Below are 25,239 nucleotides of genomic sequence, written 5' to 3'. Positions count from 1 at the left end.
CACCACAGACCTTAGGCAGGCCCCAGTTTTGAGGGGAAAAATTTTACCATCCAAATTATTGATTATGGATAAATAATTTTTGTTTGGCAGTTTAATAGAGGGTAGAACCTGACTTTCATATATGCATTCTTCATGAAAAGTCCTATATTCCAAATGTATTCATTCGCATTATCAAAGGAATGGAGACTTTCACGAGTAACGCAACCTCATTTTATTGTTTATTTTCATAAAAGTTCATTCTAGTCCAAATTACATTGGACTTTGGAACATATGACCCCTCTGTAGTAAAGAAAATTATAATTGAACATTCTTTTAAAATTACTACTTTTAAAATTTTAAAATTATTCTTTTAAAATATACTACTATTATAAAAGAATAAAGGAGTAGAATATTAGGAAAATTAGAAAAAATGTATTTTGTATAACAAATTTTCATATATAATACATATATGTTATTTAATAGAGAGCTGTTCTCTGCCTATCTATGTTGGTTCATCAAAACAGTGCTCAAATAAACCTATCAACTAGTGTTAACTCTTTCAACAATAACAGAAAGGTTTTAATCAGCCAAGCTCCGTGGTATATAATTTTAATTATGAAATTATTTCTTATTATTTAATTATTATCTTAAGTTTATACATACTTGAATTCTACTGCATCTGTTTTCACGTGAAAACCATGCTTAGCATTCAATTATCAACTGAATTCTAGATTTTTTTTTTTTTGCTAAAAGTATGACTCTGATAAGATTAATCGCATATTTTGACATTATGGGATGTAATTGATTTGCTTGTTGCTGGTTTCTCATGAAGTTCACCCTTCAGCACCTAAGTTGTTCTTATGTGTAGGAAAGACCCGCCCACAGGGCCCAGTGACTACGGAACCGTTATTCACTGAAAGGATAACAAACTCATTTGGCTCTCTGTGTTTCCGGCATAGAAACTCGAAGAAACTGCCGAGAGAAGAGAGAAATCCCCAGAGAGACGTTTTAGAGCACCTATGGTTACCCAGTGTTCCTTGCTCAGAGGACGACTGGATGAGTAGGCTCCCCACTCTGTACCCGGAACTTCTCATGCAGCCCCCAGCATAGCACCTGTTCTCTCATTTCCAGGGATAGAGAGGGAGGGAAGAAAGGTCTAAAGGCAGAAGCTGTGTATTGTTTGTCTTTCTACTCATCCTGAATGGATGCTCTAATGGTTTGTTAATATCTGTAGCTGCTTCAGGCATTAGATGAGGAAAATTTACTTTTTCAGTTTGACTCATGATGCAGGTCCAATTATTTTTTTTAAAGCATTTGTAGTCTGAATATTCTCAACCTTATTTTTCCGTATGTATAGAGACTGAAAGATAAGGTGCTTGACATAAAAAGTATAATAAACACTAAATACTAAGTTACACTCAAAGGGTATATGTGTGACAGCCAGGGTACACAAGGGGGCAATTCTCCAATTCTTTTTCCCAAGTTCTGTAACTGAAGCATCTATTGTTATTAACCCTACCTCAAATATTCAAGTAGATGGACCAAATTCATCAAACTACTATGTACACACACATAAACACACACACATACTTATATGCATACACACATATACACACATATAGACTCATACACATACATGCATATACATAAACACATATACATATACACATATATACTCACGCACACTCTCACACATATACACATAAATATACAAATACATACACATTCTCATATACACATGAATACACACACATATGTACATACACACATAAATACATACACACATACAAACATATACAGAAACATACACATGTACACCCATATAGACATATACATATATACACACATGCACATACATATACACATAAATACACTCACACACCTATATACATATATACAAACACACACATACATATGAATTCACACATACACACAAATACACATACACACATTTACACATAAACAGATGCACACACATATACAGGTATACACATACACACATAAACACAAAAACACACACGTACACACACTCACATACACACAAAACATACACATACACACACATAAACACACTCACACAAATATACAGGTATACACATACACACATAAATACAAAAACACACATATACAAAAAACACACACATACACACACATAAACACACTAACATACTTATACATGTATACACATACACACATACATTCACATACACACAAAACACACACATAAACACATTTTCACATATACAGGTATACACATACACACATGCACACATACATAAACACACTGTACACATATAAACACACATAGCCACACACAAATAAACATACTCAAACATACATACACTCACATACACACATTCACACATATACAGGTATACACATACATGCATACATACAAAAATACACACATACACACACTCACAATACACACAAAAACATACACATATACACACATATACTCACCCACATATATTCATATACACACATAAATGCACTTACACATATACAGGTATACACATACACACATAAACACACTCGTACACATATATACACACATAGCCACACAGAAATACACACACTCAAACACACATACGGTCACACACACACACACACACACACACACACACATATATACAGGTATACACACACACACACACACACACGCACACACCAAGTTTGCACCAACTTCATGTATCCCCCTGACTCTCCTGCTGTTGTTTTCATTCAAATGTGGCCCCCATTTTTGCTTTCAAGCTCTTTGGCATCTTTTATCTTTGTCACTCAATAGTAGCTGTAGGAGATACTTGAAATGGGTACAATCAGCCCTATATAAATTTGTGTTGCTCACGAATAACTCCAAGGACCACTAAACTCTAGTGTGTGACATTCCCAGGACAACGCTATGTGTAGACACAGATTAGGGATTTATAAATTTGTTTATGACATTTATAAATGTTGTTTATGACTTTTAGTTTGTGTTCTTTCCCTTAAATTCTTAGAGTTCAAAAGCTAATAAAAAACATGGCAGAAAATAAGGTCGCTTTTTTTTTAAGTTGCTCCCATGAAAAATTATTTAAAATTCCTCTAGCTTGCAAACATCCATTTGGCTGCTGAATGGAATGAAAAGCCAACACGGTTTAGTTAGCGACAGAAATGTTCTCATATTTATTTGATCTGTGGGATCAGTTTTGCAGTTCTGGATGACTTTAAACAACTTCATGGAAGTCATTTTGCAGGAAATTGCAAATTATTCTGCATCAACTCGCTTTGTCTCCTATTCTATGGGGCAGAGCCTAAAAGGCAGCAAGACTCCTTTCTTGTCCCGGGGCTGTTGTAAATTGATTTGGTGGAGGGGGAAGCCGAGAGCCAGGAGGACTGGCTTTCCACCACTGCATTTAAATTCTTCTTCACATGTGAAATTCTGTTCCAATAATAAGTGTTCTCAGCGGAAAAGCCTTTTCTTTTATTCTGAAGTGTGTTTTCTCTATTTAGAGTCTATTTAGGCACATTTAAAAAAAATCTCAAAACTGTTCTTTTTAATATAATCGTGTCATCATTTATGCATTAGTTACACTGCACACATGCTTTCTAGAAGTTATAGCAATATCCTCTATTATTTACCTAACACTTGTTCCAAGGGAATATTAAATTAATCTTCTAAAAGGAACCTCAAGTACCTGTGTTTCTTGTCTCCGACTCTACTCAGAGTCCTAGAAAGACAAAAAGTCCAAACTTAAAAGAGAGCACACAGCAAGCCCTTGCTACAGTTGGCCAGAAACAATAGCTGAAGGCGGTAGAAGCATGTGGAGATGTATTTTTCCCAAAGCTTTGTTGGAGGTACAGAAGAAATCGTCTAGACATGATGTTGGATTAAGAACTAACAACAAGAAGTTAGTGGATTACAATGGCGGGAAGGAGTAATCCCCGGTGTACTTTGTCGGCTTCCCTGGCATGTCAAATGTCAGCTCTTTCTTCTGCGCATTTTCGGAAGACAATCACATTGTTGATAGTTCAGCTCTGTGCCTTTGAGAGGCTGCTTTGTTGGAACCAGTCTGCCTCTGGCACACCGAGGCAGGACCTGAGCTAAGAAGCAGAGAGGAAATTCCAAGGCGGCGTCTCCCAAACTGTAATATGTTTACATTTTTGTGGGGCTGAGACAAAAATCAGTCACTGCTGAGTTAAGAGACACAGTCTGGAGCACAGGTCACATGACATGGTACTGACAACTGGGGACAGGCCACACAAATGAGCGCTATGACCAAGCCATGTGGTGATGCCACCCGCAAACCTTTCCGTTCAGTTGACACTCAGATAGAACCTTCAGGTTAGTTATCCTTCATCCTCGCGGGGCGGGAGAACCATGTTTGCAGACACTGTGTTCAGAAGAATAGTGAGGGAGGTCAAGGGGATAACTTTGTAGGGCTGCATTTTACAAATGCTTGAGATACAGTGTCAGTTTCTTTACAAGAATCAAGCTTCCCATGTTCACATGTGCCTTTTTGTGGGCTTTTATTTTACCTTGTCCACACTATAGGTGCAGAAAGAACAAAGAGGATTGGGTTCTCTGATAGGAGAAAGTTTGATATGGGCCATAAAATATGATTTGATGGTGCGGGATTCGCAGTATACTATAGCCCTAAACACATAGACCTTGGGACAGACACTTCTTGCTTGTCTTTGAGGAACTAAGAGCTTTGCTGCACAATAAAACACTTGGCCCGCTAGAGGACTGGGTTCCATTTTTCACTCTCTCTTTTCCATTTCTTATTTTCTGCCCTAGGATGAAATATCCCATGTTAACGTGAAAGGTTCTAACCATTAGTAATCTTTAAATACTGCATAATCTTTTAAAATGGAAAGTAGAGGTGGCGTGTTTGATAATTACCTTGGTTGTTCCGTGACCTCCCTCTTCACCATGCGGGTAAGAGACAAGTGAATTTAGGGTGAGAGTGCACTCTGGCTGACCCGTGCTCCTCTCTGATCGTGATCGCTCTGCCTACTTATCTGCTTGTGGAATTTCACTGTTTAAAGGCCGTTCTTCATGTCTAAATGATATATAGGCATGTTGTACTTTTTGGGGGAAAAAAGTGACCGTTTTTCACTGCAAATCTACTTGCATTCTTTCAGTAGTCGAAATGATTAGGATATCCTTATTATTTATAGCCGTGTAGCTAACACCATAAGCAAAAGGCACACTGACTATAGCTTTCCTTTTCCTCAGTTGGTCATAATTTCATCGAAAACTATTCTCTTGGGGCAAATATCACACTTGGTCTTTTCTTTGCTCCACCTTGACATGTTGGCCTAAATTGCTTAAACCATTTGAAATTTTCCACATACATAGAATGAACACAATGATTCCCCTTCTAAAACCTGGTTTTAGTGTCCTATCGCTCTCCTAAACTCTAAGCCAAATCAAAACTGCAAACTTAGATCTCTCATGATTACAGTGCTCATCGAGGAAGGAGAACTGAGGTAAGTTCAAAGACGAGCAGCTGAAGTGTTTTCTATAACGCGGCGATTTTAAATGTTGAAAATTACAGTCTGTCTTTGTATGGTCTCAACTATACTGTTAAAAGAATTTACTGATTTCATCAATAATTTTGTGTTTTTAAGAACATAAAAAGGTTGGAAACACCCAGTTCAATATACCTTAAGTACAGAGAAAAATACTTAATTCATTATATCATTTAAAAATGATTTTACAGGGAGCCACCACATGTAGAAAGTACTAGCATTATGTGCTGTAAGGGTGCACGCTTTGTGCTGGCAAGGCTGTCTAAAGTGCTTGGAATGGATGAGGGAGAAAAAGAACAGAACACTCAAAATACCTAATCCAGTGCAGTCAGGGCAAGTGGATGACTGAATAGGGTTTGAAATAAAGGAACTGAAGAAATACTTTTCATAATCTAATGGATGTGGCATAGACACAGGTTTGGGCAACAAATGTGAAAGAAGATTTGCTGAGGAAAGACTAAACCTGGGCAAAGGGAGGGACCTTGGATGAAATGCCCAACAGTGGGGAGAGGGAACATGTAGAGTCCACCTCCAGTAGAAAGACAGGGCATCAAGTGGAGGGATGGGGTTGACACCCCACAGTCAAAAACTGCGACTCAGAATTGTCCCTGTCTAAAAGAACTGCAGGGACAAAAAATGGAGATTGAGGGAAAGGAGGTTCAGTGACAGGTCCAAATTTGTGATCCAGCTCAAGGGGATACTCCAAGGCCTGACACTATTACTGATGCTATGGTGTGTTTACAGATAGGAGCCTACTATGGCTGTCCTCTAAGAGGCCCAACAAGCAGCTGAAAGACCCAGATACAGATATTTACAACCAACCAGTGGACAGAAGCTGGGAACCCCTGTGATTGAATTAGGGAAAGGTTGGAAGAAGCTAAAGAGGAGAGCTACCATATAGGAAGACCAGCAGTCTCTACTAACCCAGAACCCTGAGATCTCTTAGACGCTGGGCCACCAAACAGGCAGCATACACTATTTGGTCCAAGGACCCAGACACACACAGCAGAGGACTGCCTGGTCTGGCCTCAATGAGAGAAGATGCACCTAACCCTTGAGAGACTTGAGGTCCCAGGGAATGGGGAGGCCTGGCAGAGTATATAGGGTTGTGGGTGTGGGTGTGGTGTGGGGGAAATCCTCTTGGAGACTTGGGAGGAGGAAAGGGATGAAGAATTGTCAGAGAACAGAACAGGAGGCGAATAATGACTGGACTGTAAAAAACAACAACAACAACAACAACAACAACAACAACAACAACAACAACAATAATAATAATAATAATAATAATAATAATAATAATAATAATAAACAACCTGTATAATGCCTTCTGTGGTGACTAGGATCAGGGATAATGAGTCCTGGGCACATAATTGACTTTGTTGTGGCCATATTTGCACAGCAAAAAGTGTAGATCAAGAACAAGTGTGAAATCAAACAAAACACAAGCAGACATAGGTTAGACAGACCACAGGGCAGTCAGAAGGAAGACTCGGTTTCTTGGCAAGCTGAGGAGATGGAGGACAACATTCAGCTCTAATCGCTATGCTTTGCTCTCATTATAGCTCTAGATCTCTAAAACAAGAAAGAGGAACAGATGGTCCTAAGTCAGCATGTAACTCAGAAACTGCTCCATCCCACTGTCCTCGTCTTTACCTCACTTCTCTTTTCTACCTAATATCTCTCGCCATTTTCCATCAAAGATGTTCGCACGATGTTTGGTCTTTTGTCTGATCCTTCCTCATTGGGATGTAAAATTCAGAAGGTTCATTTAAAATGTTATTATAGTAACCTCAGATCTCAAAACTAGCTCATAGTTGAGTAAAAGTTCTATATGACAAAACATGGAGAACTTTTAGCTAGTTCTATTAGACAGATTGAAACATATCTCTCAAAAATAAGCATTAATTTAACAAAGCAGCAGTCACAAAACACCGTGGAAGACATGTTGGCACAGACAAATGTGTTTTGAAACTCACAGTAGGAAGAGCCAATCAGTGATCGAGCAACAGTAACAGATCTGAAGGGGGCACTGGTGAGACCTCTGCATACTGTGGGCACTCGTTGCCAACTGAAAGCTGAGAAAATGGTGTGATTTCATCAAAAGAGCAGGCAGAGGCATAGGAATGCACAGAGAAGACTGACGCCTTTCCAGAAATATGTCTGGCTTTGTACCAAGGAGATGAGGAACAGTAATCAGGGATTCTATATTACAAGACTGTTCTCCAGAGGCTGGAAAGAAATGAGTAGAAAACTTACACAATGAGCATAAAAGAAGATGGTACTTCAGAAAAACAGAAGTCTAGAAAATATACCCAAGCATGAAAGGGAACATCAGATTTCTGGACCTAAATCTCATGTCCTTGAGCAAAGAGCATATGATTTATGAAGGCTCAATAGCACAAAATTGTGGAATTAAAAAGTAGTAAAAGAATACCGGTGCTCGGAAAAGCTGAGTTAACAAAACAGAAAATAATAATTGCTTTAAAGTTCTTTATATATAGAAAAAGAGGAAATTTTGGAGGGGAAAGAGGTTTTAAGTAGAGGGTAGTTAGAGAATACAATTAAACAGATGAAAGAAGTGTATGATAAAGAGCCAAGACATAATGTACAGTTAGCAAGTATTCCAAGGAACAGCCAAACAGAAGGAAAGAGAAGACAGAGCACTGTTAGAAAATAGGCGCCATTGAAATAAATATGAAAATAAACTTCAAGACAAGTCTACCAACAGAGTACAGAATAGAGAAGTCACAGCTTAGTGTGCATAGACAAAAAGAAAACGAATATTTTTGACCATGTAAACTAGTAACATTGGTGACTTGAAAATATTATTGAAGGGCTGGAGAGATGGCTCAGTGGTTAAGAGCACTGACTGCTCTTCCAGAGGTCCTGAGTTCAATTCCCAGCAACCACATGGTGGCTCACAACCATCTGTAATGGGATCTGATGCCCTCTTCTGGCGTATTCATATAAATAAGATAAATCTTAAGAAAAGAAGAAGAAAATATCCTTGAAAAGGAATAGTCAAGTAGCTTCATTTATAGCTTACAACAAAAAACGTTGAACTAGAAGCAATGTGTTTAAGGACTGTAGAAGCAATAGTAAAACAAGCAAAATTATTTCAGGTGAGGGCATCTATACTTGGAAGAAGGAATAATGAATAAAAGCAAAATATTCAAGACAAAACCTATAATTCCATTAAATAGCAGGACAAAATTCAAGGCTTTTCTGACAATATTGAAGAATGTTTGGAAGCACAAAGAATCAAAGTCCTTTAAAATTTCTTTCTCATAGAAATTTCATAGAGTTTATTTTTAGCAACTATAGTACAAAGGATTATTTTATTTTTACTGTGTGTGTGTTTGTGTGAACGCGAGTATGTGTGTGTGTGAATGTGTGAGAGTGTGTGAATGTGTGAGAGTGTGTGTATGTGTGTGAGTATGTGTGTGTGAGTGTGTGAGAGTGTATGTGTGAGTGTGTGGATGTGTGTGTATTTGTATGTGTGTGTGTGAGAGAGAGAGAGGGAGTGTGTGAGTATGTGTGTGAATGTGTGTGTGAGTGTGTGCGAGTATGTGTCTGAGTGTGTAAGAGTGTGTGAGTATGTGTGTGGATGTGTGTGTATGCATATGTGTGTGTGTTTGTGGATGTGTGTGTGTGTGTGTGTGTGTATTTATGTTCATCTGTGTGTAGATACCTGCAAGGACCAAGAGACAGCATCAGATCCCCTGGAGCAGAAATTGTGACCCTCCTGGGATGGGTACTGGCAACCAAACCCCAGCTCTTCACTAAGAGCAGCAAGTTTTCTGAGCCACCAAAACATCTCTCTAACCCTAAAAGTATGTTTAATAAGGGAAAGAAAACTTGTGGAGCAAAACCATACCTTTTGTCAAATATTAAAGGAAACGAACTATATGTCAGCATATGAGGGGTTTTTTTAAAAGACAAAAATTTGGCTGAAAAAAAAAGAACAGAAATAAAAGCAGAGATAGACTAATGCATAGGCCTAGTGATGGAAGGCCTTGATTCAGTAATGATCATAATGCCCACACAGAGGCTTTGACCAACTACCAACTCTGAAAGTCTTCTGTGATCCATGGTCCATGCAGAAGAAAAGACAGTGCTGGACTACATCCAGTATAAAGTGTTCCCTGCCACTACATCCATGATTTAACTCTTTATATTTTTAATTTTCTGTGGTCAAAAACAGTCCAAAAACATTACATGGAAAATATCTTAATAAATATTTTAGAGGTTTTAAGTAACTATGGTGGTTTGAATCAGAATGGCCCCCATAGACCCATTTGTTTGACTGCTTGATTCCCAGTTGGTAGAACTGTTTGGGGGGGATTAGGAGTTGTGGCCTTTTGGTAGGAGGTGTGCCATCGGTGGTGGGCTTTGAGGTTTCAAAAACCACATGCCAGCCCCACTGTGCTCTCTGCCTCCTGCTTGCGGTTTCTGATGTGAGCTAAACCATGCAGTCTAACCTTCTGGAATCATAAGCCTAACTAAACGTTTTTGTTAAGTAAGTTTCCTTGGTCATAGGGTTTTCTAAGCACAGAAGTCCAGAAGTCCAAAGTAATCACTACAATAGCATTTCTTAGAACACATACTCTTATAAGATATTGTCAACTTCTGCTATCCTTAATTCAAACTTCAACATAGAGAAGAGTATATAGGGAAAATAGTATGTGCAGAAGTGAATTTAATCTGTGGTTTCAGACATCATTTTTGAGAGTGTTTGGGAGTATATAATCTAGTGCAAAGGAAACACTTGTTCTTCTGATAATAAAAGCAATCTAGGTGCCTAAGCCTTACCCTCTAGGGCACGGGTTCTCAACCTTCCTAATATTGTGACCCTTTAACACAATTCATCAAGTTGTGATGACCCCTGGCCATAAATTTATTTTCATTCTCAGTTTATAACTCTAATTTTTCTGTTATAAATAGTAATGTAAAATCTGTGTTTTCTGATGGTTTTTGCTACTCCTGTGAAAGGGTTGTTCAGCCCTAAGGGGGTTGCAACTCACAGGTTAAGAACAACTTCTCTAGAGAAATACATACTGTCTGGTGCATGATAAACAAGTATACGAGCAAATTAACAGAGAAAGAGTTGAGATATAAAGAGGTTGTGCCGAATGCCAGCAGCAAACCACTGAACTGAGAACAGGACCCCCATTGAAAGAATCAGAGAAAGAACTGGAAGAGCTTGAAGGGGCTTGAGACCCCATATGAACATCAATGCCAAGCAACCAGAGCTTCCAGGGACTAAGCCACTACCTAAAGACTATACATGGACTGACCCTGGACTCTGACCTCATAGGTAGCAATGAATATCCTAGTAAGATCACCAGTGGAAGGGGAAGCCCTTCGTCCTGCTAAGACTGAACCCCCAGTGAACATGATTGTTGGGGGGAGGGTGGTAATGGGGGGGAGGATGGGGAGGGGAACACCCATAAAGAGGGGTAGGGGTAGGGGTAGGGGGATGTTGGCCCAGAAACTGGGAAAGGGAATAACACTCGAAATGTAAATAAGAAATACTCAAAAAATAAAAAAAATTAAAAAAAGAGGTTGTGCCAGAGATCTGTATCACAAAGAGTCTTTACTGAAGTAGGAAATTAAATTCTTTAAGAAAATATACAGATACTACATTAAAGAATTTGAACAATAAGAAAAAAATTATGTCTGAGAGGAATTTGATAGTTGGAATAAGATCAATCATCCATCATTCTGTTGATCATCTAGACAATATAATTATGTGAGAAAATTGTAAAGTAGAAAGATAATGAAGTAGTATTCATTGGTGTTAGGATACCTTAATATTATACAAAATGTAAAGTTGTCATTATCTACTCTGTGTCAGAAACCATATGGCTATGCTAATTTAATGAATAATTTAATAGAAAGTTGCCACAAGTAGATACTTGGGAAACAAAGTAAGACATTGTGAAATAAACTAAATCCTGTGTCTGTGTGTGTGTGTGTGTGTGTGTGTGTGTGTGTGTGTGTGTGTATGATAATTTTCAGATTTTTGAAATATACCAATGTGCATAAATACACATTAGAATTCATTTGCATTCCCCATCAAAATACCAATCCAATTCTTCAAAGAGTTAGACAGAACAATTTGCAAATTCATCTGGAATAACAAAAAACCCAGGATAGCTAAAGCTATCCTCAACAATAAAAGGACTTCAGGGGGAATCACTATCCCTGAACTCAAGCAGTATTACAGAGCAATAGTGATAAAAACTGCATGGTATTGGTACAGAGACAGACAGATAGACCAATGGAATAGAATTGAAGACCCAGAAATGAACCCACACACCTATGGTCACTTGATTTTTGACAAAGGAGCCAAAACCATCCAATGGAAAAAAGATAGCATTTTCAGCAAATGGTGCTGGTTCAACTGGAGGGCAACATGTAGAAGAATGCAGATCGATCCATGCTTATCATCCTGTACAAAGCTTAAGTCCAAGTGGATCAAGGACCTCCACATCAAACCAGACACACTCAAACTAATAGAAGAAAAACTAGGGAAGCATCTGGAGCAAATGGGCACTGGAAAAAATTTCCTGAACAAAACACCAATGGCTTATGCTCTAAGATCAAGAATCGACAAATGGGATCTCATAAAACTGCAAAGCTTCTGTAAGGCAAAGGACACTGTCGTTAGGACAAAACGGCAACCAACAGATTGGGAAAAGATCTTTACCAATCCTACAACAGATAGAGGCCTTATATCCAAAATATACAAAGAACTCAAGAAGTTAGACCGCAGGGAAACAAATAACCCTATTAAAAAATGGGGTTCAGAGCTAAACAAAGAATTCACAGCTGAGGAATGCCGAATGGCTGAGAAACACCTAAAGAAATGTTCAACATCTTTAGTCATAAGGGAAATGCAGATCAAAACAACCCTGAGATTTCACCTCACACCAGTGCGATTGGCTAAGATCAAAAACTCAGGTGACAGCAGATGCTGGCGAGGATGTGGAGAAAGAGGAACACTCCTCCATTGTTGGTGGGATTGCAGACTGGTAAAACCATTCTGGAAATCAGTCTGGAGGTTCCTCAGAAAATTGGACATTGAACTGCCTGAGGATCCAGCTATACCTCTCTTGGGCATATACCCAAAAGATGCCTCAACATATAAAAGAGACACGTGCTCCACTATGTTCATCGCAGCCTTATTTATAATAGCCAGAAAATGGAAAGAACCCAGATGCCCTTCAAAAGGGGAATGGATACAGAAAATGTGGTACATCTACACAATGGAATATTACTCAGCTATCAAAAACAACGAGTTTATGAAATTCGTAGGCAAATGGTTGGAACTGGAAAATATCATCCTGAGTGAGCTAACCCAATCACAGAAAGACATACATGGTATGCACTCATTGATAAGTGGCTATTAGCCCAAATGCTTGAATTACCCTAGATCCCTAGAACAAACGAAACTCAAGACGGATGATCAAAAGGTGAATGCTTCACTCCTTCTTTAAATGAGGAAAAAGAATACCCTTGGCAGGGAAGGGAGAGGCAAAGATTAAAACAGAGACTGAAGGAACACCCATTCAGAGCCTGCCCCACATGTGGCCCATACATATACAGCCACCCAATTAGACAAGATGGATGAAGCAAAGAAGTGCAGACCGACAGGAGCCGGATGTAGATCGCTCCTGAGAGACACAGCCAGAATACAGCAAATACAGAGGCGAATGCCAGCAGCAAACCACTGAACTGAGAATAGGTCCCCCGTTGAAGGAATCAGAGAAAGAACTGGAAGAGCTTGAAGGGGCTCGAGACCCCAAAAGTACAACAATGTGAAGCAACCAGAGCTTCCAGGGACTAAGCCACTACCTAAAGACTATACATGGACTGACCCTGGACTCTGACCCCATAGGTAGCAATGAATATCCTAGTAAGAGCACCAGTGGAAGGGGAAGCCCTGGGTCCTGCTAAGACTGAACCCCCAGTGAACTAGTCTATGGGGGGAGGGCGGCAATGGGGGGAGGGTTGGGAGGGGAACACCCATAAGGAAGGGGAGGGGGGAGGGGGATGTTTGCCCGGAAACCGGGAAAGGGAATAACACTCGAAATGTATATAAGAAATACTCAAGTTAATAAAAAAAAAAAAAGAATTCATTTGCATGTTTAATTACTTGTATACATTAAAATACATTATATAGCCACTTTTACAACCAAAGAAATGGACCTTAACACAATATAAATATTAATCAAAATAAACTAAATATTTAAAAATTGAAAAAAGATAAGTAATTTCTGTTGCTATAGGAAAGATCAAAGAAATAAAATCTCACTTGCATGACTGCCCAAATGTGAGCTGAGCAAAGATGACACTGATGACCACGACAAACCGGATGGTAAAAGCCACCAAGCCTCAACCCTACACAAAGACGTACAGGCAACTGTGTGAGGCTGAGGGCAGAGGAAGTGGTCTTCCCCAGAAAACTGGACCGATTTGTTGTCCAGTGCTACATGGTCAGTCCTGAAAACATGCATGCAGGTAGCATTAAATGAACTAGAAATGTTGTATTTAGGAATGTATATTCATATGTGTAGGCATATATATATGTGCAACAATTGATGAAAAAAAGAGGCCACAAATTTGAAGCAGAGTGGGAAGGGATACATTGGAGAGTGTAGGGCAAGGAAACAAAGGGAGATACACAATTTTTTTTATGGAAAAATTATAAAGATTCTAAAGCATTAATAAAAATATTTTAAAAATAAAAATATGGATGAGGAAGGGATTCCCAGGGAAGAGTGGTAATAGTGGATGGATGTCTCAGAGAGGGGAGAGGGCGGCAGTAGTCAGATGGGATGTATGAACATCAGGAACTGTGTAGTAAATTCAAACAAAGCTATAAAATGAGGTGACAGAGAAAAATGAAAATTGGAATCAACTTAATAACTGAAGAATTTCAGTAACCTCAATCTGTAAAATATAAGTGGAAGGAATGTATACTTGTGCTTCTAATGCTACAACATGGTGGATGTGCATTCAAAACAGAAAGAGCAATGAATGCAGAGCTCCATTGGACTTATAACTTCTGTATAGAAGTTCTTCTAAAAAGTGATTTGAAGAAACACACACACACACACACAAACACACACATACACACACAATCTTACTTAGGAAACAGTACTTTGGTTAACAAATTACAGATATTAAAAAAAATCTAAGCTTTACAAATGGACATTTGAGTACTTTAATTAGTATATCCGTTCGTTCTTTTTTAAAGACTAAGCTGCATTATGTATCTGTTTGCACATGTGTACAAACCTTGTGTGGTTTGTGTGCAATTAAAAACTGCAAACTTCCACTGAACACACACACACACACACACACACACACACACACACACACACACTGATATTGGAGTGCCATTATCTCTTTGGAGAAGGGTTGATTTGACCATGTGTGGTATGAATTTAACTTTTTTCTTCACTGTGTATGACCTATTACTTACAAAATAAAAAGGGGAAAACATGCTTTTCTCCAGCTGAATTAACATATTTTAGATAAATATTTAAGTGAAGGGTTGGTCTAGAACAGTGGCTCAAAGTCCCTGAGAAATTCTTGTAGACCAAGACACAGAGAGCAAGAATGAGTCCAAGGTAGGGGAAAGCCAGAGGTTGGCTACCAAACAGATTAATAATGCTTGAAGTTTAAGTTCATTTTTTTTCCTTGTAAATTCATAGGTTAATGGCCTGTTTTATAGATAAAGGAAGATAATGGTTCTTTCATAGGTTGAGTGTGAATATCTCTTCATTAAAACAATCTAAAACAATTTCTCCAAGTTAAGACAGCAGATATCATTAATTACAAATATTTATTTGAGAAATGAGAAGTAAAAGCTCCCACAAAAATCAGAAGAACAAGTCTTCTGGAGAACTATGTGAGAGAACATTTAGGATTCATGCTGTAGTCACCATGTGTTCTTAGGGATTCCAGATTCAGTGTTGTGTTTGGAATCGAGTAATTGATGTGTAAAATTGTCAGGTGAGGTGTTCCATAAAGAATGATAGTGTCCCTTCTTTAAAAAGGGAACAAGAATATCCTTGGCAGGGAATAGGGAGACAAAGTTTAGAACAGAGGCAGAAGGAACACCCATTCAGAGCCTACCCCACATGTGGCCCATAAATATACAGTCACCAAACTAGATAAGATGGATGAAGCAAAGAAGTGCAGGCTGACAGGAACTGGATGTAGATCTCTCCTGAGAGACACAGCCAGAATACAGCAAATACAGAGGCGAATGCCAGCAGCAAACCACTGAACTGAGAACGGGACCCCAGTTGAAGGAATCAGAGAAAGGACTGAAAGAGCTTGAAGGGGCTTGAGACCCCATATGAACAACAATGCCAAGCAACCAGAGCTTCCAGGGACTAAGCCACTACCCAAAGACTATACATGGACTGATCCTGGGCTCCGACCTCATAGGTAGCAGTGAATAGCCTAGTAAGAGCACCAGTGGAAGGGGAAGCCCTTGGTCCTGCTAAGACTGAACCGCCAGTGAATGTGATTGTTGGGGGGAGGGTGGTAATGGGGGGAGGATGGGGAGGGGAAGCCTATATAGAAGGGGAGGGGGATGTTGGCCAGGAAACCGGGAAGGGGAATAACAATCGAAATGTAAATAAGAAATACTCAAGTCAATAAAGATAAAAAAAAAGAACTACCTTAAAGAGAATAAATGGCTGAGTGATGCTCAAGAAAATATGACTGTGTGACTGAATGAAATTATAGAGACAATTCAGAATTTGAAAACTGAAATCAATAAATATATAGGAATACTAAAGAACTCAAAAAAAAATGATAGTGTCACTGGCCTTTGTTTACAACTATAAAATACCAATGGAATTTTAAAACCATATTTTTTTCTTTTCAAAACTTTAAGCAAATCATTGACAGTTTGGAAAATTAAGAACAAATCGAATTCTCCTGTAGCTTTTGAAGTACTTACAGAAGGCTGTTTGTGAATGTGACCTGACAGAGTTGTTAAACTATGAATAAGACATACTTTATATAATTATAATAACGGTATATGTTGTGGTGCTTCACGTTCTACACTTGATCATCTTCCTTATAATTAGCTAGTTTAAGTTCTTTGACTAAATAGTTGACTTGTTATACATGCTAGGTATAATATTAGTAAATAAAATAAGATCTGGGGAAATTATATCTTAAGTAACCATGGCAAGCCATTGTGTTAACTTGTGCAGTGTCTGCATGCACTGAGAAGAAAACACGGTCCCCACGTTAGCAGGCAGACTCTGAAGGATCTCAAATGAGAGCATGGCATTCAAGCTGAAAGAGAAAGGCCAAGTGGTAGGCAGGCTCCTGGAGGTTCCAGAGCGTTAAGGCCAGAAGGACGGCTGTGTGTAAAGAGCCTGGGCTAGAGTGAATAGAGCACGCCATGTTCAGAGAGCTGGAGGAGACCATGTGACAGTACTAGAGATGAGAGGGGTATTTATGTAGACTCTAAAGTTCGTGTAGACACAATACAGGACAGCAGAGGTAGCCTTGGAAATGAATACCATGATGAGATAAGAGATACCGAGGGCAAGTGATTAGCCTTGGAAACTAAGAAACCAAGTAGCATGTGTGGAACTATAGAGATGGGAGAGAAGAGCTTAGCAAGATGAAACCCAGGTAGAGGGTGCAGCTGCATGTTGAGAAGTGACTATTCTGAACTGCTGCTGCCATGAGGCAGCCAGGGAAGGAAGTAAACAAAGCCAAACATGAACTACTCATCCTACTCAATAACTGGAATTGGAGGAGCAAGTCAGCATGCAAATTTCCAATCATGCTACATGCATGCATCAATATGTCACACTGAAACCCCACCCCAAGGCCAACAAGTTAGTTGGAATTGATACTTCCCGAGACAGGGAATGTAAGTTCTCTCCTATATAATGGCGCTGGGTATACCAACCAAACCCTAGGGAAGGTCTCGTGCTCGGGAGTAGTTGGCCAACACAAACAATCTTCACGGTTTCTTTTCTTTACTTTCTTTTTTGGCTTTGTTTTCTTTTTATTCTTTCAAAAATAGTCAGTTAACCAAACTTTGATATAGGGAAAATGAACACCAAGTTGGGTTGGAACCAAGAGGAGAACATTGAGGAAGAGTTGGGAAAGGGAAGGGATATGAATAAAAAATATTTTGTATAAAAATTAAAGAATTAGAAGTCTCAATAACATCCACTCTGTACAATAAATGTATGCCAAGAAAATTGAGGCTACGGACCTGAATTTGTTACAGAAAATATGTAAAATCATAGGAGGGCTATCAGAGAGTACAAATCAAAGGATACGCCAGCATGTGATCGAGGCTTCTTCTAGCCTGATAAGGAGAAATTTGGGGAAGAGCGTGGAGCTGAAGATGGCGTATTAGGACAGCAGAATGGCAAAGCAGATAACCCGTATTGAGTCCCTCGGTCAGTCAATGAACTACTTTCAACAAGATCAGAACCTCAGGTAAATCTTCAGCTTGCATCTTAAAGGTTAATTATACTACTGACCATTGTTAAGGGACTCAGGTTGATCCAGCTATTTTAATAGAGTAAATATTTTTTATTTTTCACAATAAAAATTCCAAATTAAATCAAAGAGACAACTTGGTTCATTCAATAAGGCATGCCCTTCAGACCACTTGACAGGGAAAATGAGGCAGAGCAGTATTCACTGGTTTGGAAAGTTTGTTAAGGGTTCAGTCTATATCCATTGTGAGTATCTGCTGGTAATGGAAGTTGATTGACATATCTCTTTGCCATCTTTCTTGTATTTTCTCTGCATTGCAGATGACGAAGGATGACATGAGTGGTTTATAGCTAAGGTTTAAAACTCTATGGGGTATGAGCTAGGGATTTGAAATCCAAAAGCTGTGGTGATACTTTCTTGATATCTTTATTGTCTTCTTTGTTAGCCTCAAGCTAAAGTCTAGCTTCGTTCCCCTCTTTCCATTTTCCATTTTTTTCCACAACTGGGAAAATATGACCAATAATTTAATAAAAGAAACACTTAGGTAACAAGAGACCCTTTCAAGGAAATGTCACTGTCTAATGGAGAATTATTACACCATATATTTTATCATAGCTGTACAGCAGAACCAGATCAAGGAGAAATGATGAGTTCTTTCCTTTGGCATATATGATTTTTGAGAATTTGGACAATGAAAAAAATAAGGAGGTTAAGTAATTTAAAGGAAACCATTCTACTTGAGGTAATGTGCCATATGTTATTATTGAAGCATTATTCTGAGAAGAAATTTTGTAAATAGGCATTATTTGAATAAAATTATATCAAATGAAACCACCTTCTCTCAAACATGTCAATGACTTTTGTTGTTGTTGTTCAGGCATTGGGGTCAAACTCAGAGATGTGTTCATGTTAGGCAAGTGCTCTGGCACTGAGATAATTTCATTTTCAGTTATAATTAAAAACAATTAAAAATAAATACTTTAAGATATAAGTTTAAAATATTTCAGAAGAATAAACTGGCACTCCAGTGTTTAAATGAACTGAATAGGGTCAAATGGCTAATCAGAGTGAGTGTGAGACTCTCCTCAACTTTATAATCAAAGTTATTCTAGGAATGATGGATTTGTAGCTCCTTGGAAACAAATACCCTTCTGTAGGATACATTTTTTCATGTGAACTTAGAATCCAATAGCATTGTGCTATAATCTGCTAAAAATTGACAGCTCAGAAGCACAGGTAGTATAGATTTCTCCTTATTTTCCTCTTGGTCTCCTATAAATGATCTATTTGTGGATATCAATAAAATGGATCAATGTCTCAAAAGACACAGGCAGCTGACAGAGTTGGGTGTAAGGTACAATCTAGGAAAAAACTACTTCTGCATTTTGATGAGAACTTCTACTTCACTTGAGAGTGGCCCCTCTGCTTTGTAACCTTTTACAAATGTGACTCTGTGACAAATAGTTACCAAGGTGTGTTGCAGCTGTGGCCTGCCTCCATTACCAACTCTGTGACACGTGTGTGTGTGTGTGTGTGTGTGTGTGTGTGTGTGTTGTATGCTTATATGAACTCAGGCATGTGATATACTTGAGCAAATGACTGTGGAGGCCACAGGGTGATAGGTGTCTTTTTCAATCACTTCTTGTCATGCTCTATGAGAAAGATCTGTCACTGAACCTTGTTGTTTTTCACTAGACTGTCTGGGTAGGAGGTTCCAGTTGCTGGGTTATCCATGTCCTCATTTCTGTCAGTGGCCTTGCTCACTTTTAGATGGGTTCAACGGATCCAAATTCAGATCCTCAAGCTTGCTCAGCAAGCATTGCGTCCACTAAGCCATTTCCCCTTCTTGGTGACTTCTAGGTAAGTAAAGGACCTATTATATCCATCTGCAAAATGTATACATTGTTATACTATGAATTGAAAGGCTGGATCTTATATCAATTAATGAGAAAAATCTATATCACTGGTTTATTCTACAACATCCAACAATGATAGACTCTTTGAACATTTATAATTACGCCTATTTTGCTAATCAGCAAATATTTATAGTTCTAACACCTATTCATACAATCTCTATGTGATTTGGTTGTTTAAAGCTTTGTGAAATCACATTAGATATCTACCCAAAATCCTAACATAAAATTTAAAATGGGCTTTTTCTTGACTCAAGTGTCTGTTATGTAAGTATCCCTAGAATTTCACCACTGACTTTGGGGAACAGTAACCCATGGGCAAACTCTTTACTTACGCAAATGATGAGTGTTACTTTCTACACACGAAGGTTCAGTCTTCTAGGGGGGAGTGAAAAAAATGTCCTTCCTCACTTTCATCTGCAAACAAACTGCCTGTGTGAAGGAGACAAGAGTTTTTGTTGTTTCAAACTTCACAAATGAAAAGAACTTCCCTTTTTTTTTAATCCAGTGGGTCATAATTCTTAGCCACACTCATGTATGTCTTATCATCACATAAGACTCATATTAACTTCAAAGGTAGTGACACACAATGGCACATGGAGTGGGAAGGAACATTTCCAGGACATAATGAAGTATTATCTGAGGCAGGGATGAAGCAGATGTCTTGGGGGAGGAAACAGTAGCTGTGTGGTGAGCCAGCAAGCTGCCAAAGGCAGCATGGGCCGCTCACTCAGCCTTGTGGAGATCATGCTGCCAGTTAACCAAAAATTTGGAGCCAGGGGGAAAAAGCACGGTGGAAGCACTGGAGACAGTGCTTGAAGCAGAGGCCAACTTACGTGTGTGACTTGGCAGAGGGTACAGGGCACTCATAAATCTTCCCAGTTCCAGAGAGCCGGGGGATGTGAGAAATGACCATGACCCACGTGGGCCTGAAATGGAAGAAAAATTCACGCATTTATTCAGGTCCACTGAAGAGAGGCCAAGGCCATGCCTCCTACTTTATAGACACTTTCCCCCAATTCAACTGTTGTAGAGCACATTCTATGGTGGTGAAGTTCTACTTTGGTTTACCTCAAGTGCTCTTGGGAAGTTTCAAGGCTCCATCCTCTAAGGGTTGTGTCAAGGGAAGCAAAGACCATCCTTGTTTAGGGCAGGAAGAGAGTTTAATATCCCAGGTATCAATCTATGGGATAGATACACTTATCCAGGAAACCCCAGGTTTCAAATCCTGGGCTAGGCCTGGTGATTGGAAATACAGAGCTAACTACAAAGCGATGTGTTAGAGAAAGGGGCATGTGAGGAGTTAGGAGATCAGCAGTTGCCAGGCACAAATCTCCCTAGATTTCCTCGGTGACGGTAGTGCTTAACTTCCAGTTGAGCAAAGACGAAGGTGTTGTGGGGAAGTGTAACTTCAGAGAAAGTGCATGCTTTATTGCTCGCTCCACAGTGCTCCCAGAATGGCTAATACAGAAGCTGTGCCGCAGGATTACCACAGCCTGCTGCCTTTGCTGAGTTGTTAAGGAATCTGATTAATGGAACAAATATGGTTTTGGCATAACAATCACGATGGCTTCCTTAGACAAAGCAAGACTTGTCTGCTTTAACCAATGCCCATTCAAGATGGACAAGTCGACATTTTCAAAATGGAAAGCAGATGTTTGGTACAAAGCTTTAAAAGTGTCAGGTATAGATGAAGGACCCTGGCTACTTAGATGGATGGGAGCCAAGGAAGGAATGTGAAGAGATCTGACGTTTCATTCACCGGGCATGAGTGCATTCTGAAGTAATCGGTTTACTACCAAAGAGAGAGACGTTGTATAACCAATTAGTTGGTTAGGATGAGAGATGGCTTATGGATACCATAGAAAATTCTGGTAATTATTCTTCTCAACAATTAACTTGTCCTAGCATCATCTCTAAATCAACTTTAATGAAGAGGAAAAAGCCTCAAATTATGGTGTAAGCATACAGTTGGTGATTTCACATTTATAGTCAGTCCTTCTCAGGCACCCCAGAAGCTGTGTAAGCTCTCTCTGTATGCCACTTTCAGTCGTCTCGAGCAAAGGGAGAGTGAACATCTACAGAAACAAATGTACACTTAGAAACGTTAGGCAAGTACGGCTGATTGTTGTGTTTTTTGAATGGCAATGGTGTCAGCCTGGGGACTTTGGAAAAGCACTTCTTCTGAACTTTACTCTCATGTATTCTGATTCCCTTTATCACAGGTGGGTCTGGACATTTGAATATGTTTCCCAATTATATTAGTGTGTAAACAGATTGAAAAGTACTATAGCAATGTGGTTGGAAATCTGAGATATATGGATACATTTCTACTTTCTTACCCTGCTCTTAACTTGTATGTGTCCTAGGGGTAGACAGAGGTTTTGCTAGTGTTTCTGGTAGAAGGCCTCCCTATTTCCATTCTTAATAATACTTCAGGGCAGTTAGTAAGCCTGTGGATGGGGAAGTGGAAATAGCTACTTTGAAACACTGAATCTCCACTTAGGAGCCATGTAACCTTGTTTAAATTACTTACACAGTGAGGTCCTTTTGTTCTTTTTGTGGTGCTAATGATGAAGCCTACCACGTGTAGTTTGTACTAAGATTATATGGGAATGAGATACACATCAAGCCTGGCTCTAATTCTGTGAGTCAGTAACACCCGACATACAACCTTTTTTACAATCATTAAACCATTAAATTCATCAGCCCAGATTTCTACATCATTCCTTGGCCTTATTATCAATTATTTAACAAAAATAATGATGAATGCAGGTCTGTCTTTGGCACTTATTTTCTCCAGCTATGATCACTTGAAGTGTCCCTAGAAATAGGGTTGCTTGACCACTGTGACCCGGTGTCTGCGATGATTCTTATGCTCAATGCATAACTAGTCCAGTCCATTTTGCTGAAATGGAAATCAGTAGAATTTTGCTTCCTTCTCCTTCCAGCTGTCATGGTTCTGGTTTGTCAGTTTCCCTGAAAAACCACAAGGACAAGGTGTGTATATATAGGAGCCATAGAAGCTGATGCCAATGTACTTTTGTAGAAACTTAGTCAAGGTTGTTGACTGACTTTGTATGACAAAGCAAATTTTTATATTGAAAATAAATTCTTTGATCACACATTATATTCTGATTATAGTTTTCCCTTTTCCTATTCCTTCCAATTTCCTCCTTATCTTCCTTTCCTTCCAGGTCCACTCCCTTTATGTCTCTCATTAGAAAAGATTGGATTTCTAAGGGATAACAACCAAATATGACAAAATAAAATAAGAGTTATTATTTTGAATTTGGACACAATAACCCAACAGGAGGAAAACAATCCCGTGAATTGTCAAAAGACTCAGAGACCCACTTATTCTCATAGTCAGGAGTTCCATAAAATACTAAGCCAGTAGCTATATATAACCTAGTGTAGATACCTGTGTGTTTGCTAATAAAGCTAATTAATTAAAGATGTCCACTTTGACATTATTAATTTTTAACTAAAATTTTTGAGAGATGATTATTTTCACAATGGCATGCACCTGTTTTGATCATATTTTTGAAAGAGAGAATAAACTCGAGTGCTTTCCTTAGACCTTCTAAGTCTATTTCTGATGTGTAAAATTTCTGGAACTCATAGTTTAGAGAGAAAGCAGCACAAAGACCACTCAAGCATATTCTGTTGACCCTATTCTCTCTTATTTCTTTCATTGGGACCACTTTCCAATGGCTAAAATACTTCTGTTCCCAACACCAGAGGCTGAGAAGCTCTGGCAAGAAGGTAATTTCTTATACTGGTGTATTATGTAGGTTTCAATGAGACTGGACCCCATAGGCTCATAAAGAGTGGCACAATTAGGAGGTGTGGCCTTGTTGGAGGAGGTGTGTTACTGGGAGTGGGCTTTGTGGTTTCAGAAGACTAAGCCAATCCAGTGCCTCTCTCTTCCTTCTGCCCGCCAATCCAGACATAGAACCACCAGCTACTTTTCCAGTGCCCTGTCTGTCTGAATGCCGTTATGCTTCCTGCCATGATAAGAGTGGACTGAACCTCTGACCTAAAAGCCAGCCCCAATTAAATGCTTTCCTTTATAACAGTTGCTGTGTTCATGGTGTCTCTTAAAAACAGGAACCCTGATTAGGGCACATGTCAACTTTGGAAGGCTCATTTCCACATGGAGTCACTGTCATATGAATTAGTGGGTAAACAGTATGTGCGACCTCTTCTCTGTCTATTATTCTAAGTGCCATGCCATACCTCACATCGGAGTTTTTAAATATAGAGACCTTCCTATAGGATGATGTCATTATATAGCAAGGCGGGTCCAGGATTAGACGAAACCTATCATTCGATGAGAAGGAAGGGTAGGCAGAGAAAAGTCTTGGAAGGAGAGAGGAGGAGTGAGGAGACCAAGATGGAGTCTACCATGGAGGATGGTTCAGATTTAGGTGAACTAGATTGATTTTATCTTGTCTAGGTGGGTGGTTTCTGTCTTTATTAATTGCCAGGGAATTTATCCTGTGGATGTATTGTAGATTGAGAAATTAACATATAAATCTAATTGTTAAACTACACGTTTCCAGAGTTTTGATTTTACTGGGCTAACGAGGACAGTGTGTGAAGAAATGGCGGAGAGGCAGTTGGATCGTGCAGATCTGGTTCTGTTGCCAGCGCAGAGTGAGGACACACAGGGCCCCCAAAATGAGATGTGTATGTGTGTGTGTGTGCGTGTGTGTGTGTGTGTGTGTGTGCCAGGTGTGGCAACTACTGCCTAGGGGACCCTGGGGAGAGGGCAGCTAAAAGGAAGACAACCTGGAGAGGGCGGCTTGTGGACCCGCATGGCAGAGCAGCAGCAGCGGATCTGGCTCATGGGAACTGATAGCAAGGGATCCTTTTTAATTTTTACCGCATCACCAAAGTAACAAAACACAGGAACCATACAACAATGATTTATTCGTGAAGCTTGCTTAAACGTTTAGTCATTTTTGGTGACTAAACCTGAGAGACAACTGCCATTGAGCCCTATGTAGAAGCCAATGTGTGTAACCTAGCACATAGAAGAGCTCCAGGGATCGTGACTTTGAAATCATTAAGAATTCATGTCAAAAAAAAAAAAACAAAAAGAAAAGATTATAATTTACATTCTTTGTTGCTATAGCCGGTTGATGGAAAACAGTTAAAAGGTCAAACTGGAATAAACCAGGAAATGGTGCTCTGGAGCTAGAAACACATAAAATGATTCAGTGTAGCAGTGACAGTCAGGAGATCCAGAGCTGTTGTATTCTGGACAGCCAGAATACAACAGCCACTGAGATAGCCTTTTGGGGCTTACCAAACAAAG

At 39.2% G+C, this 25,239-nt stretch overlaps 1 long non-coding RNA gene across 1 annotated transcript in view; it reads right to left on the bottom strand.

Moving 5' to 3' along the window:
* The window catches only part of LOC120100617 (uncharacterized), a 28,418-nt gene extending 7,413 nt beyond the window's left edge, over nt 1-21,005 (bottom strand). Inside the window, exons 1-2 of the long non-coding RNA XR_005500415.2 lie at nt 20,750-21,005; nt 20,249-20,345 (exon numbers count right to left, since the gene is read on the bottom strand). This is a non-coding gene — a long non-coding RNA (uncharacterized LOC120100617). The remainder of the gene's footprint in view (nt 1-20,248; nt 20,346-20,749) is intronic.
* Nucleotides 21,006-25,239: the final 4,234 nt, after the last annotated feature.

The sequence above is a fragment of the Rattus norvegicus genome, chromosome 2 (assembly GCF_036323735.1).
Source record: "Rattus norvegicus strain BN/NHsdMcwi chromosome 2, GRCr8, whole genome shotgun sequence".
NCBI lineage: Eukaryota > Metazoa > Chordata > Mammalia > Rodentia > Muridae > Rattus > Rattus norvegicus.
Note: the sequence above shows the minus strand (reverse complement) of the source record. Positions and strands in the feature narration are given on the sequence as shown.